This window comes from Mya arenaria, chromosome 9, assembly GCF_026914265.1.
Source record: "Mya arenaria isolate MELC-2E11 chromosome 9, ASM2691426v1".
Lineage (NCBI taxonomy): Eukaryota > Metazoa > Mollusca > Bivalvia > Myida > Myidae > Mya > Mya arenaria.
The window spans coordinates 9,623,586-9,641,102 of NC_069130.1; positions in this window are offsets into that span (position 1 = coordinate 9,623,586).

The window sequence follows — 17,517 nt, forward strand, 5'->3', positions numbered from 1 at the left end:
CACAGCAAAGTGTGAACCAACTTGGTAGAGGACCACATGATTGTATCTTGCTCCTTGAACAATAGTCTACAGTATTACACAGCAGAGTGTGAACCAACTTGGTAGGGGACCACTTGACAGTATCTTGCTCCTTGAACAAAAGTCTACAGTCTTACACAGCAGAGTTAGAGAACCAACTTGGTAGAGGACCACTTGACAGTATCTTGCTCCTTAAACAATAGTCTACAGTCTTACACAGCGGAGTGAGAACCAACTTGGTAGAGGACCACTTGACAGTATCTTGCTCCTTGAACAATAGTCTACAGTCTTAAACAGCAGAGTGAGAACCAACTTGGTAGAGGACCACTTGACAGTATCTTGCTCCTTGAACAATAGTCTACAGTCTTACACAGCAGAGTGAGAACCAACTTGGTAGAGGACCACTTGACTGTATCTTGCTCCTTGAACAATAGTCTACAGTCTTACACAGCAGAGTGTGAACCAACTTGGTAGAGGACCACTTGACTGTATCTTGCTCCTTAAACAATAGTCTACAGTCTTACACAGCAGAGTGAGAACCAACTTGGTAGAGGACCACTTGACAGTATCTTGCTCCTTAAACAATAGTCTACAGTCTTACACAGCAGAGTGTGAACCAACTTGGTAGAGGACCACTTGACAGTATCTTGCTCCTTGAACAATAGTCTACAGTCTTACACAGCAGAGTGAGAACCAACTTGGTAGGGGACAACTTGACAGTATCTTGCTCCTTAACAATAGTCTACAGTCTTACACAGCAGAGTGTGAACCAACTTGGTAGAGGACCACTTGACTGTATCTTGCTCCTTAACAATAGTCTACAGTCTTACACAGCAGAGTGTGAACCAACTTGGTTGAGGACCACTTGACAGTATCTTGCTCCTTGAACAATAGTCTACAGTCTTACACAGCAGAGTGAGAACCAACTTGGTAGAGGACCACTTGACTGTATCTTGCTCCTTGAACAATAGTCTACAGTCTTACACAGCAGAGTGAGAACCAACTTGGTAGAGGATCACTTGACTGTATCTTGCTCCTTGAACAATAGTCTACAGTCTTACACAGCAGAGTGAGAACCAACTTGGTAGAGGACCACTTGACTGTATCTTGCTCCTTGAACAATAGTCTACAGTCTTACACAGCAGAGTGTGAACCAACTTGGTAGAGGACTACTTGACTGTATCTTGCTCCTTGAACAATAGTCTACAGTCTTACACAGCAGAGTGTGAACCAACTTGGTAGAGGACCACTTGACTGTATCTTGCTCCTTAAACAATAGTCTACAGTCTTACACAGCAGAGTGTGAACCAACTTGGTAGAGGACCACTTGACTGTATCTTGCTCCTTGAACAATAGTCTACAGTCTTACACAGCAGAGTGAGAACCAACTTGGTAGAGGACCACTTGACTGTATCTTGCTCCTTGAACAATAGTCTACAGTCTTACACAGCAGAGTGTGAACCAACTTGGTAGAGGACCACTTGACTGTATCTTGCTCCTAATGAACAATAGTCTACAGTCTTACACAGCTGAGTGAGGACCAACTTGGTAGAGGATCACTTGACAGTATCTTGCTCCTTGAACAATAGTCTACAGTCTTGACATTGTCTTGCATCATGCAAAGAAGCCAAGGGTTTAAATAAACTAGGAAGTTAATTTCTAAAACATTGGATAACTCAGTGTAAGACAATAATTTATGAACATGATATCTGCTTCACAGACAACTTATGTACTCATCCTTCTATAAATTGTTAAGGGTCTTTTGATACTTGCCAATGAAAAACATGAACATTCTAAATAAAGAAAATACCTAATTTTCAGGCCAATTTAACAGTCACGCTTAATTATGGGCATTTACTCAACTTTAACTCAACTCTTCTGAATTTGTTCAGTTCAAAAATAGCCTACTGTAACCATGATTGAGTTTTGATCCTATCTTAAATCATCCAGAAAAATACCATAAAATTAAAAAATGTCAGTTTCGGCAGGAAAAAATCAATTGAAAATCTAGATATGAAAGGTTTACATGCCCATATGATCAAGGGTCGCCCATTTTCAATGGGCTATTAAAGACAAGCCACACTCATTATAATGTTCGGGCATTTAAAAAGGTGTAACAAAAATGTATCAGTATCTTTCATCAAATTCAAGGTAATAAACTTGTATTCTGATTAGAAAATGACTTTTCTTATCTTGAATCATGTAAAATACAAACTTAAAGGAGGTTCAGTGAATGATTTGACTATCTCACAGGAAAAATGGATTTATGCTCTTATTTGCTGAGTTAAGAAAATTTCATCTTCATCAATAGAGCACCACAAGCAGGGTCAATGCTCCTCTGTGTTCTCAATCAAGGGGCGTAACTCTAATAGTATTAAAGACACCAATGATCATTTCTGCACATACCTGATATGTGTAATTTTCTTACAAACATGTACAGTTATAATATGTACCTATGTTTCCTAAAGTTGTGTTGTTTATAAAACTGTGAACAATCCATAATGCTTCCTATTAAATAGTCATGTGGTATGTACAGCTTCTATGGACACTTTTAAGCTCAATTTTAAATTCTTTAGCCTACAATTGTCTTCATTGCCCTATGATAAAAACTTTCATCAAAACAATTTAAAATGAAGAGCACCACAGAGTGAGCAAAAAACATGCCTCTTGTTTTTTATTAGTCAAACAAGGGAAACAACTCAATATTGTTAAAGCCAGAGTTATGGGCCTTTAACTATACATGTGTATTTTTAAAGTGTCTCTAGCAAAAAAAAATTACCAAGTTTGTTTGAACACCTGTCTGTTGTTATTTCATAAGTCAAATAAGGGACACAACTCAATATTGTTAAAGACACAGTTATGGGCCTTTAACTATAAATGAGTATTTTGTCTCTGGCAAGCATTGTGTACCAAGTCTGTTTCAACATTTTTCTCATTTTTTGTATTATCGCCAAGGTCAAAGGCTTTTGGGTGGAGATATTGTCTACGAAGAGGACAAAGACACCTTGATTGCAAAAATATCTTGACTTTTTTTCATCGATAACAGACAAGATAAAATAGCATGTTATTACAATAGAACAAAAAATACAACCCTTGAAATGTTCATATCAGATATGTTTGAAGTATGAATTTAGGAATTATGCACATTTTGAATTAACTGTACACAAGTCTTCCATCAAAACATCTTGTACAAACTTAATTTAACAGAAACTTTAAGAACGTAATGGGTGAATTTGATACGTATTAAGATGTCTTAATGAAACATTGACCTTGCGCCTCTCTACGTTTAAGACTTTGATGTTTTTATTATCTAGGACACACAGTTTTATACAATTTCACATATAAGATTGACGATGGATAATGTAATAAAACCTTTTACTATTACACTTGTCCCATTACGAAATGAATTAAGATTTCGAACGCTGATAATGTCATCATAATTTGTATTCCTTGAACGAGGCTCTCAACATTAAAATGTTAATTTAAGAAGTCATTTACCTCAAAGATAGACGCGAGTTTTCAATTAAGCTTATTTTATAGCATCTTATCAATAAATGAATGACCACTGTATGGTTTCTTGGTTTACTACAATCATGTACTAAAATGTATCACCATTTTGAAGAATATTCCTGCCAGCTACACACCAATTTTATTTTCACAGTATTCCATACAAAACATCATGTTTTTCATCAACATTTTCATCTTGAATGTCTTCTACTGTTTCTTTCACTGTTTCACATTCTTATATCATTTCCAGCAGGATTCAAATCTTTGGAGCCATATTGACTCATAGCCACTAAATCTACCTCCATTTGAAGAGCAAGTGACCATTTCTGCCTCCATATGTGAAGATTTCCTGATAGACTTAATCCTCCTCCATTGTGAAGATCTGCTATTAGTAAACAATTAGCGCCACAAGCTTTAAAGGGGATACTGAGGTAGACAATATGACAAAAGGCCTCCCGCAGATAACGCAGATTACGATATAAAGCATCTGAGCTTACAGTTTGTCACCTTGTTATGGGAGGGATTGAATTTGTTACAAGCGATAAAACGAAACATAATCAGTATTATTATAGTGCTTAATGCCCTATTTTGTTAGGTATTTGAGTCAGTTTTATGAAATGTTTAAGTTTGATAATACAATAATATTTCCATTGACTGGTACTTAATATTGAATAGAAAACTTCAATGTTACTAGGTATAATTTACATTTACATCACACAGGAAAAATGATCATGATTAATGGTCAATATGATCTATCAATATTTCATCAAAATCTGTACAAAAAGTTGTTTAACAAGATGGTTTATCTGCTGAAGCAATATAAGATACACGGGACTTTTAATGACCATTAAATTCAGCCATCCTTGCCGATTTCTTTCAAATCTTTAACCCTATCACCTATCAACAGTTTAGTTAAATACGATACTTGCTATAAATCAGCAGGCTATTTAATAATATAACACAAGATTGTCTCATTTCAAAGGCTAGTTTTAATGCATGTCTTATACACACTGTGGTCATTTATAAAGCTAAGATATATAAACTTCTTTTGAAAATCAGCTGAGGGTAAATAACCAAAACTCAAATATACATCAATGACTTAAAAGGCTACTTTATTGGAACTCATAAAACATTCCCTCAAATACCCATAGAGCTATAACAAATATAAAGCTATTGGAAGCCTGGCTCGACCTGGTCACTTTTCAGGGTTAGTTAAAATAATGCTTTGGAATATATACAATCATGTTCTGTTATTTTAATATTGATGAAATATAACCACTTAATTGATCAAATGAATGGTCAAATGTCCATCAGCGTTGTGTTATGTGTTTAATTCTTAATGACTTCAGCTATAAATGTGTTCTTTTCCCACCAGCATGTTGATGTATTTTACTGCATAGCCTTTGCCTTGATAGCTCCGCTACTGATTCAAAACAATGAAATGCTGATTACAACTTTCTGGAAATGGATCGTCTTTTAACGATTTCTGTGAAAAATCCTGCTAAAAGTGATGATACCCACAAAAAGGCTAAATTACCTTTACCTTTTTTGATATAGTGGTATTAATAAAGGTCCCAACTTTCATCCAAGACATCCATGTCCAGGGTTTGAGCCCAACCTGAGCCTTCTAAAAAATGGACACCAGTCATACTGGTTTGTGTGCCAAATATGGCCTCTATTAAGATAATTATAATTAAGATTTGTATTAGCTTTTGAGATGAAATGGAATTGTTTAAACTGAAATATAACAAAGACTGCATAAAAAAAAATTCATCACTACTGCCTCTATTTCAAATTCTAAACTTTAGAAAGCATATAGTACTAAATTTACATGAGACATGCATCAGTAAAAATACTAATTAATGCTACCATTTAAATGCTAGCGGCTATTTTTCTGCCCATTTCTAAACAGCACTTGAACTTTTCGATGATCATTCAAGTGGGTTACTAATACCTCTCCTTCAAACATTATAATGTATAATTCTCCAATGTGTCTGAGTTTCAAGTGAAAAAACATCTCTAAGTTTGAAGTATGTTTGTGGTTAAAAAACATGGCTTCTGTAGAGTATGTATTTTTGGAAACCTAATATGCTGGCCTTGATTATTAATAAGAACTTTTAGTGTTTGCAGTCATGTCTCCACCAATGAGGTTGCTTGGCAAATTAATAGTGATTAAGAAAGACTATACAAGTACTAAACACTTATAATAAAGTTTGAAAGTAATTTGCTCCTCAAAACCTTTTATTCACAGATGGAGTGGAAAAACAAGAACTGGCCAATGCTCTTAAAAACAAAACTGATGCAAAATGTGTTAAGCTGACTTGAACACTTCAGGATGACCAATTGTACCAAGTTTCAGAACAATACGGCGAAGTTTGAGCAAACACAAAGCCCCATTAAGATACAGTGAAAATACAGTTAAAGAGCCATAAATCTAACAAATTTGCTGCAACTGAAGAAATATGTATGGTAAACACCAGTTTGCTTCTTGAATAACCAATACTCCCCCTTTCAAACTTTTTTTGGGTGGGGGTTAGGGGACAGGGTGGGGCAGGGTGTAATACATCTTTAGTCCTTGATTGAATATTAAGGCTATGACTTACATTCAACATTACAATAATTTATACACAACATTTTCATGTTGCAAAAAAAAATCAAAAATATATAAATCCATCAATTCCAGCTAATTAAACCATTTCATGAAATGAAATCTGCGTATTAAAATTCAGTTACCTCTCAGAACACACACAAGCTATGATGACTCATGCTACACAAACAACAGATGTTTTATAAAGTGATGGATTCTCTGTCATCCATTTTAAAATTGCAAATTAGGCAAAATAAATCTGCTTCAAAGAGAGCTATGATTCATAGTTAAGTTTGTATTAAGAACAGCTTAAAGGTCTAATAAAGGAGATATATATGGTACTACAATTTAAAATTTTATGTTGTAAAACCGCAAAATATAAACATATTAAGTGATACAAATTATCATTATCTCATTAATCAACAAAATGACAAACAATAAAACTTATATAATTGCAATCAAGAAAGTTTTTCAAGTAAACAAAAACAGATGCCACTGTCTTTGTTACAAAAAAAAAAATCCATTTCCAAGGGAAGTAACTAGTGACAGCATACTATACCACAAACTCTGGTAGATCAACCACATCATTGATTATCTCCCTTCATAACTAATCAATTCTCATTTTTTGTTGACAAAGGAAGGTGAAACTTGATTAAGAGCTGAGGTATTATATTCCTTATTTGAAAGATAAAACTCTGACATTGAGATTCTGTTAGATATGTTATCTTATCTACTATTAACAGAATGATGAAATGTGTGAACACAGCTAGGGAATGCAAAATGCTCAAACTTTTTTTTCAGTTAAACAAACTGGCCTTCCTCGGCATTTTTTAAAATAAAACATATTATTCTCAATACAGTAATTGTTAAAAGTAATTATAAAGCCTAAAATAGCTTAAAACTAACCATTTTTTACTAATATTAATATAAGTATTTTGGGACCCTTTTTAAGATAGCGAAGGACAAGTAATAGAGTTGAGGCATTAGGCCATTTTTATCGAAAACAACCTCGGATATATTTGGGCGGTTTACATACTCAAAAAATGGTACGTTTTAGTCCACTGCAAGTAGAACGCGTATTAATTTTATTTAGCTGTTAACTTTATGACTTAACTCTTGGGAATCTTAATTATGTTTGCAATAATATACTTCACTGGCAATCAATTTAAACTAAGATCAATTATTACTCTTAAACACTACATTTAATTAATGATATAATTAAAAAATTTACGAACTACTTCAACTGATGTACCAGCATACATCCGAGGTTGTTTTCGATAAATATGGCCAAGGTGCTCCGAATGACATTCTACTTATTTTTCAAATTTCTGCAAGGGACATTACTCCTCAAATTCTGTCAGGATGATATGACAGCCTGTAAGCAATGTTTTGTCTACCATATAAGTATATGTGAAATTTCATTCAATTATATTGTCTTTATATTATTTAAATATTGTAAATAAATACAACTTAAAAACTATTTTGTTTTTTTCCAAGGGGTTTAACTCAATCATAGGTTCAGCCACAGTGATGGTGCTGTATGCCAGCAATAAACTGCCTGACATGAACCTACGTGTGATGTTTGATAAACTCGCGCTAACCTTCTAGATGATATTCAATGAATAAGATGGGAGCTTTTTTTTCAAATCTCAACAAGGGAGAAAACTCCTTAAATTCAGTTAGAATAGTGTGATAGCATGTAAGCCATGTTTGGTCTGCCTTGAACTTATGTATAAAGTTTCATAAGCTTCCAACATTCCTTCTTTATAGTGAAACTCGTATTCATAATCAATGTAACAAACATAAATTTTAAGTGAAAAACATTTAACTACTAACTAAATAATGCATAAATGGAAAATATCAATCACTGATATTAAGATTGTAAACGTGTATTTAATAGCTGAAAACGCACAAATATTAAATGACTGGTGAGTCCAAAAAGATTTACAGTGATCAACTATCATCTCATAAGGTAGAAATACAATATTTTCTGCACCTTTCTTTCAAATAAAACATGATATCCTTCATAAGAACCATTGCTTTTGATATTAATTTATCCTTAATTTTCGAAAAAAATGAAGGTGTGACGTGAAGTGACATGACAGATAGTCATAAGAACCATAATGTAATAACATCACGGGAACACTGCAATCACTTCATCAAAGTTCAAAGATAATTCGTAATGAGAAAATATATTGTTCTCCATTCATACAAGACTTTAAAAGAATCGTTCGATGAAAAAAGCAATGTCAGGAGAGCAATAACAATATCTTGCTTCACTCATCTAGAAATAGCTTTGCGCATCTGCGTTTTCTTGTTTCATCTTTGAGTAATATGATTAACTTCTCAAACTGCATACTTCTTAGCAGAACTAAAAGTCCTTTTTTAAGTAAGAATTTTTTTATATCCAATTCCATCTGCTGCAGAGGTTGAACAAAATTTGCAGTCGTAAATATTGGACTTTTGGATGCCCAAATTCTTACACAATAACTTGCATTCAATATTATTCAACAATCACAGTTATATAATAATCCTTAGAGTAAAACCAACAATTTCAGCCAATGGTATTGCAGATAGGCAACCATTAAGTAGTAGACTTAATCATTAAGAATTTCAACTTTCCCGTGTGTATAAAGGTCCGCCTCCTGCCACTCCTCAGATACGCAATCCCTGCGTAAGATTTTGTGTTGACAATGTATCAGCCAATGAGGTTGTATTCTAAGTCAGTTAGATGACTTAAAATAATATCTTAATGATTAAGAATGACTCATTTGCTACCCTCACTCTGCCAATTCTTAATCATTAATAATTTACTTCAAGTCATCTAACCATTACAGCTTGAGCAAGGCTGGTAAGCCTTATAACAGCGCAGGGCTTGCAGGCTCGTGCTTATTTTCACAACTGCAATGTCTCAGATATAAGGCTTTATTGCATGACACTGACAAATACATTGAGTTGAGAATCTGATTCAGAATTCAGTTTTTATTATTTAATAAAAGTAGTCTATGAGTGTTAAGCACTCACTTGATATGTAAAAAGGAAGCTCTATGTCCACACAATACAGCTTTCAAAGTAGCTAACTTCATTTAAAACAGGCAGGTCATAAAATATTTAATTGGTTTACAGAGAACAGTCGGAAGATCACAAGTGTTATTGGTAAACAGTGTAAACAGCATCATCACACATTAATACTGATAGGATGGATAGTTGCACACAGCTGTTTGGAAATATAATCCATCAGTTTTAAAGTAAAACTGAAAGTGCAGCATCTTAAAATAATCGAGTTGCATTATTCATTGTTTGTTTTTAATCGATTTAATGCGGAATTGTGCTCATTTAAGGGACTCCATCATGTTTTGACAAAAAAAATCTTCCCGATAATGATTCTGAAAACACTTCTAACTATTTAACTCTTTAATAACAAAAAAGCTGAAAAAAATACGCTCAAAGTTAAGTATAAAGTAATAATCTGGTATTTAAGTTGGGTGCATACCTAGTCTAAAATAATAGACGTGTTATACGGGATTCTTCCAATCCCTAACGTCTAAACGGGAATGTGCAAAAAACGGGGGTGTTTTAAAAATATTGAAATTGTTTTAAGTGAAGTATTTTATGGTTGAAATTGATCATAAAGAGTTATATTCATATTTTGCCATGTAAGTGAAATGTTATTTTGCACTAAACAAGCATTTAATGCATTAAAACAAGTTGTTTACCTTTCCAATAAAACGAAAGTTGACTGACACAGATAACAATTATGGGAAGGGGAACAACTTGATACAATCGTAATAACTCGGCCTCTTCCGACAAAGCTTCGAGATAGACCTCGTTGTACAATCGTAACAACTCGGCCATGGCCGAAATGTTCCGAGCGATTTAAAACTGTGCCCTAAAGCCTTGCAGGTGCCTTTCATGTATATATCGTTATGTTTTGACAGAATGAAATGAAGAAAAGCCGTCAAATTCATAATTATAAGTTGGATAAAAATAAATTGTGTACGGGACTAATATAAAATAACATTATCTGGTAATATTTCTTGTTTTTATGATATTTTATAGACGCTATATGCTTTAACCCGGAATTCTGATCGGAACAACTACCCACTTTTGATACTAAACAATTTGTCCGTGAAGGATTTGCCATATCAAAAATCTAAAAAAAATCCGTCAACGTACAATTATTTGGACTAGGTGCATACCCATATTGGAACAGTCAAGGAAAATTGACTACAAAAGTTACGCCCACAAGGATTCATACACAGACACCAGGATAACTTTACCTTTAAGCCTTTGTTGAATGGCATTTCTAAAGCTATTCATAATCAGGGATTTCAAAGGCAATATTTGAGTATATATCAACATTTGTTAAACTTGTTCCAGCCGTCAGTATCTTAGATTCGACACTGTTTATGGTTTTTCACACTATTTCGTCATACAAAAAAATGCTTTTACAAAAACATGAACAAGTCCCTTTCAGCCAATATCTACTTAAAAATCAGGTTAAGAATTAAGAATAATGTTTGAATTAATTTATGGTTACTTTGAATTCAAAATAAAATTATACAGTCGAACTCTGTTATCTCGATGTTCTGGGTATGTAGAACTTTTTTTCATTTTTTTTTTTTTTGGGGGGGGGGGGGGGGTGGTGAGTTTTATTTTGGTTATATCAAGTATTCGTTATCTCAAAGTATTTCCTAAGGTTCGAACAACTTTGACATAGGGAATTCAGTTTGTAATTTTAAATATAAACAACGACACCAACAAAGATCTGCTGTTGGTGAAGCTTCCTTGGAATGGGACAAACTTACGAAATAATTTCATGGCCTAAACGAAACCAAAAGCATTATACGCTAAAGTGCACCTACCCTGACTGCTTCCGGAAGGGAACTATCGCATCCCGGGTAGTGGCACGTGAGAGGGGAATCCATACTCGCTGCACGTGCTCCATCTGCAAATAGAAAAGAATATGATTAGGTTAGATTATACCGATTTCTATAGCTTAACTGTCAGGAAAGCTGAAAGCTAAAAGTACCACCCTTGGGTCAGTTTCCTAGAATTCGAAACCTAAGAATCCAAATATTTGCAATGGTCATGCTGGAAATCCTGCCAAGACAAAGATAAAAAAGTACCTGTAAGTAAAAAATAAAATAAACTACATTTTTACTAAATTTTGTTTAACTGAGATGGGAGAAAAAGCACCTACCATGGCCGCTTGTTTAAGACAGTTTCATTCCACCAACTCGTGCATGGTGTTCTGCAGAAACTTGGCAAACCTTGTTTCCGCAAACACCCTACGCTCCTGTTGGGATAAACCTATCTTACATTCTCTATCATAGAAAATACCTATATTAATATTGCCTTTATATGCAAATACTTGCACTAGAATGGAAATCTCATAAAATAAACAAGGTAATTGTTTGCCTTTTCAGACAGACAAGTGCCCTTTCCATTAATCTAATGATTATATGGTCTGACAAATTGAAAACCAAGGCAGAAAGAGAGATTTTCAAAGCGTAACAAGGCTTACAACAGTTTGCTCGGGCAAACAAATTCATTTTCCATATCCTGAAATAACAAGTTTTAAAATCCGGAAAAGTTGAAGATTTAGAAGTTGTATATAGTTTAAACTTTATTTTGCAACGATTGTGAAACTTCTGCGACTTATATTAATCACTCTCGTTGGCACGATGTTACGCGAGAGTGTGGTCTTGTGTTGTGGGAAAGACCGGAGTACTAATGGAGGAAACCCACTGGTTCCGCTTGGTGACCACAAACCACCTGGTTGTATAATATACCGCAATTGTAACTGGTCAAAGTTTGTTGTAATTTTCAAGAATGTTGGACTGTTCATTAGAATGTTTGAAAATACAACCCTCCAGTCCAACCTCAAATAACAAACTGAAACAACAACAAACATTACACAGAACAATCTTGAGGACAATGTTCACCAACCATTCTGTACCAACCTCTGAAGAAGAACCCAGCTCCTGCAAATGTAGGGGGTGGAGTAGTAATCTCCCGTGCCCCACCCCTAAACCACAGCACTAGGGGGTCAGAGAAAAACATGGCCCCCTTCTGACCCAGTGGACAGAGCAATCACTGGTCAGAGCAGTCACTTTTTGGTTCAACCTGGCTAGCTTCTTTCATGTTTTATAACAAATCCACACATAGGACATAACCATGCTTTTTAAATGTCACTGCACTTTTATTTGAATCACACTTAGTACTTTCCTAGTAATCACACTTAGTACTTTGTAGGTTAAATCACACTTTGTACTTCTATGAAAATCAGTTGATTTGTTGAAGAAATATAAGACTTATTTATTAAATTAATTTTTAAAAAAAAATCACATTTTTATTCAAACCACACGAATTATCCAGTTGCAAATGAAATAACTTTATCCAGTTGCGCAGACGAAAAAGAGACCTATATACACAAATGAAATCACTTTATCCAGTAACTGACAAAATAGAGACCTATAAATACACACAAATGAAATAACTTTATCCTGTTGCTGACGAAAAAGAGACCTATATACACAAACAAAATAACTTTATCCTGCTGCTGACGAAAAAGACACCCAATAAAAACACTTTATCCATTTGCTGATGAAAAAAAACTATAACATAAAAATGAATCTCTTCTAATATCTGTTTAATGGATCTAGAGAATGTTAAAATGAAAATACCTATTTTAGATTTTTCTACAGGAGTATTATTACATTATTGCCACTTTTGCTACAAGTCAACACAGTGAAACGGTTTAATGAAGTTTTCAAGTGTAATGTTGCAGATTGCATGACATATATCAATTTAATATTCCACTGAAAAAAGTATAAAGTTCTAATCTGTTGGAAATGTTATTTTACCACAATAGCATTGAGGGTGTACGCCTGACCCCAATGCATCCCCCCCCCACCCCCTTTAAATTTCCACTAGCGTGCGAATACATTTTCATTTTCTACACAAATATTGCATAAGAACAAAACTTATCTTACCGAACCGTAACTCTCAAGAATACCCCCCCCCCCCCCCCCCTCAAAGTCTTATATAATATAATTCAACATTGTGACCACCAAAAGCACATATTTCACTTGTGGTTTAAAGCTTTAAAAATGTAGCTTTAAATTATGTTGCTTACTCTATGAAATATATTCCAATCTTAAACTGCAACAAACATTTATCTTCTTTTTTATTTAATTTTGGCATCGTTAACAAATCACATTGAACAATTTAGAGTCTGCATAACTGAATAATGCCAAACTTCAAGTTTCGCATAACATTACCCTTAAACTCCTTCAAAAAACTAAGTACTGTATACAAAAAAGAGGAAGAGGAGGATGTCAAAGGTAACAGTTCCTAAACATAAATCCATATATAAGTATGTGCTTATAATTAAGTATGCAGGAAAAATATAAGTTTTTACTTTATTTATTTTCCGATACCCATCTCTCCAAATGGCTTCCCTTAAGTATAATTGCAGCAATTAATTAAAGTACTTGTTTTCGAAATTAAATAGGCTTTTGTAAAATAAGTTATGTCTTTCAATTAATAAAATAATAAATTGTCACAAAAAACGAAATAAAAATTCCATATGTGAATATCTTCTTGATGTACATATACAAAGTAGCCTAAATATTCCTTTTTATAGACTTTTTTTTTATTTCCTGCAAAACTACATTAATCCATTATATCCCATTTCTCATAATCTACCACTTGAAATAAATCCTGATGGCTTAAAAATTATTCTAAACCATCAATACACATTACATTTAATTTCCTTGACTTGAACAAGCAGTGCCTAGATTCCTTTAAAACCTGTTATCTAATTTCATGTAAAGATATTGATTATCATTTGACAGGCAATAACAAAGGACAATGAAGAATTGCTCTTCCTTAAGAAAATCTGTGAAAAGTGTTGCCTTATTTATTATTAAAATGGATAAACAGGTATTTCAATCAGTTTACTTATCATATTTGATTGGCCAATAAAGAACCTGTGAATACTGTCAAAAATTGCACTGCATCTGACATGTGTATGACAAATTTCCCCCCTGCTGACAAAATTTCCCAAATCAAATTTCACAAAGATTGACAAAATTCCCACCTTTAATAAGCAGCCACCTGTAGTAAGCAGCCACTTTGACCTTTTCCCAAAGGTGGTCACTTAATACAGGTTTGACAGTAATTGCAAAACACTATATGAGGCCCTAATATAATGAAATTCCTTTGTTGATTATAATTTATTTTAAAATAAAACTATTGGTTATGTTTGTCCATTGACTTAAAAAAAAACATCTGAACGAAACAATTCATAGAGCCTTAATATGGGAGTCAGTGAATGGAAAAATGCAGCTATATTCCATTAGGACGTTCTTATGTCTTGCAAAACACATGTGCTTTCCCTTTAAAAAATCTCAGAGGCCCTGAATCACTATAAAAATAAATGAAATGCTTTCGTATTCCTTCTGAACTCAGTTAACCCACCTTGACTTAATTGGTTAACTATATCAAAGCTAAAATAGTAAATGTCAACTCTGCCACAACACTCATTTGCCTCGAGTGTTGCTGGCAAAATGGATAGAAAATAAAAGAAATAGATCAGGAAAGTCTCGTGCAAAGGTCTTCAATACTTCTTAGTTAATGCTATGATTTGTCTCCATGGAAAGGTCTCCAATACCCCTTGGTAAATAATGCTTCAATTTGTCTTATGTAAAGGTCAAGATACGATGAGAAATTACAGATAAAGTAATAAGGTTAAGATGTAATTCCTCTCGAGAATATGGCAAAGTAATGGCCTACTTCGTGGATACCATTTAAGTCAAATTTTGCACTAAAGTCGCTGCCAGACTATCATTTTCTGCATACTTATAATTTGAATTATGAACTTTTTGTATTGAATCGCGAGCACAGAAAAACACACAGACTAAAAGTCATTTTGACATTTTGATTTTTATGTTTATAATATAAGTAGAGAAGAAGTTTTAGTACTCTAGTGACTTTGACAGCTGGATCTGTATTCACTAATGACTTAAAGGGACTAGACACCAGATGGTCTCAAAATTGCCAAATACAGTAATTGACTTCAAAACAAGCCTAAGCTTATCAATATAAACTAGTATGAGGCCGATAATACATCATTTTACACGATTCAAAGAATATTTTGTTGCTGTCTCAGCTGCATTTACCCGTTTAAAAATAGCCCATAATGATTTCCCAGTTTATAGTGTTTATGTTTAAGGCATGCGAAAGTCACATGATTAGCACAGACACATATAATGACGCTATTTTTTAATTTACCGCAATTTGCTTGGTAGACAGACCCAGTAAATCTCTAATTGGAAAAAAACACTCAAAAACTGCATTTGATACATGATACATCAGTCAGTAAGATTCAATGCGTAGTACACAACGATTTCAATTTTATGTAAGTTTTTAACGATTTTTTTTATCTTGCAATGGTATAATCTGGTGTTATTAAGTCACTTTAAATCGCAGTTCGAGACTCAAACCCAGAAAATTGAATTTTGAAATGTCATGAATACTGTCAGCACTGACCTTAAATATTGTTAAGTCCTGTTGGAAAGGGTCAAGCTAAACACACTATTTCTGATTTAGTATAACCTGTTAATTTCTCATTTTGAAGAGTTCCAAGTCTTTAAAAGAAAATCATCGCAATGACATTCACAATAAACCAATTTTTGTTTTATAAAATCAAGTTTAATGGCACAGTCACAATATTAATTATAGCAGTAATTTATGCCCATGTATGTGTATATGAATTTTCACCAACAGGCTGGTGTACGTTGACATAAATCATTGGTTTGATGCAAGTTCAATATATGTTAAAGAATACTGGTGTAAACTGGCATACGTTTTTGGATGCAGGGTCCGAAATAACTTGTTTTGCCTGCACAAAATTTTGGGCATATGCCGACGTCAAAGATTAGGCTTACGTTAGGCATACTCTAGACATACATTATGCGTTAGAGGCAATTTTGATGATTATGGTCCCGCCGCGCCGATAATGACTATTCTGACAACGTTAAAATGTTACTATATATAGTAACATGTGTATTAAATATCTGTAATGCATACATACATGTTCAGACATTCTAGATGTATGTTTGATGATGGTGTCACTTATTGAACATGTTTCCATTGTACAACTAGCGTATTATTGGTGTTTTGCCAGCAATTTGCGTTCCCTTTATATAAGGGGTCGTGTGGGTAGCCCACAATCACTTCTCCACCTGTTCGGGGCACGGCAGGGAAATAATGAGCTGGTAAACTGGCAGCTTTGGGCAATAATGGTGTAGAACAGTTTTTTGTTTGCCCTAACTTGGCTCCTGGTAGACTTCTCGGTTGCTGTCTTCTTAATTTACCTTTGGTACCATGTTGATGTTGATAGCTGGCCGCCTACTTTATGGATGTGGTACTGTAGAGATTGGTGTCGTATTAAGGCAGAATGTCACTTGAACGTTGACAACACGCCAAACATACTGCTTTCAGGTTTCAACACATACCTTGGGCAAATTAAGTCGAGAATCCTGACCGTGACTGGCCATACACTGTGATACACGGTCATAAGTTATCGTTATAAGTTAGTGATAGGTTACTTTTAAGTTAGACATAAGATGATGTTTACATTCAATATGTTATGAATGTGCTTAACTTATTCATGCTGTAGAATTGTTTATGCTTTTTTGGGGAGCATGCCGACGCATTGACATTATTTATTCAATCCCTAGACATAAGTTTCACTTAAACGTCATCATGTGACTGTACCATAAGTATGTAATTTTGCAAGATGAAATAGGATACATAAGCATGGAAATTAGGGCCACATGTCATCATTGTTCATTAATTCTCAATTATTCACATTCTCATTTTTCCAAATGATGAAAAACATTTTGTTTTAAATAGAAGAAACGAGAAATAAGCGAATCATAATTTTATTACCTTAAACAGTTAAGAAGAGGTATCATTTCAGATCTGATAGTGCACATCATTTTGGACGTTTATGGTTATTAAACTTAATTACTAATATAATGATTATCTATCCTCCAGACTCAAAAATCTTGATTATTTTCAGTAGCAAGCAAGTTTAGATTTAATACCACCAATCAAATCAGCGTGCAAGTATTGGATGAAAGTCGTAGTACATTTTCCTGAATTATTTTCTCGTAACTCAATAATGATAAGTTTAATCTAATACATGTAATTCCATTACAAGGATGTTCCGGCCAATATTGTTTTCATCAGTAACTGTTGTGCATTGCAAAAATTCTGAGATGGAAAAAAAATTTGGAAGCTTAGACACACATACAAGCAGGGTGACAAAATTCACCATTTAAATACCCAAGCTATCTATTTCACTGACGCAAGGAACGCATTCATTAGTT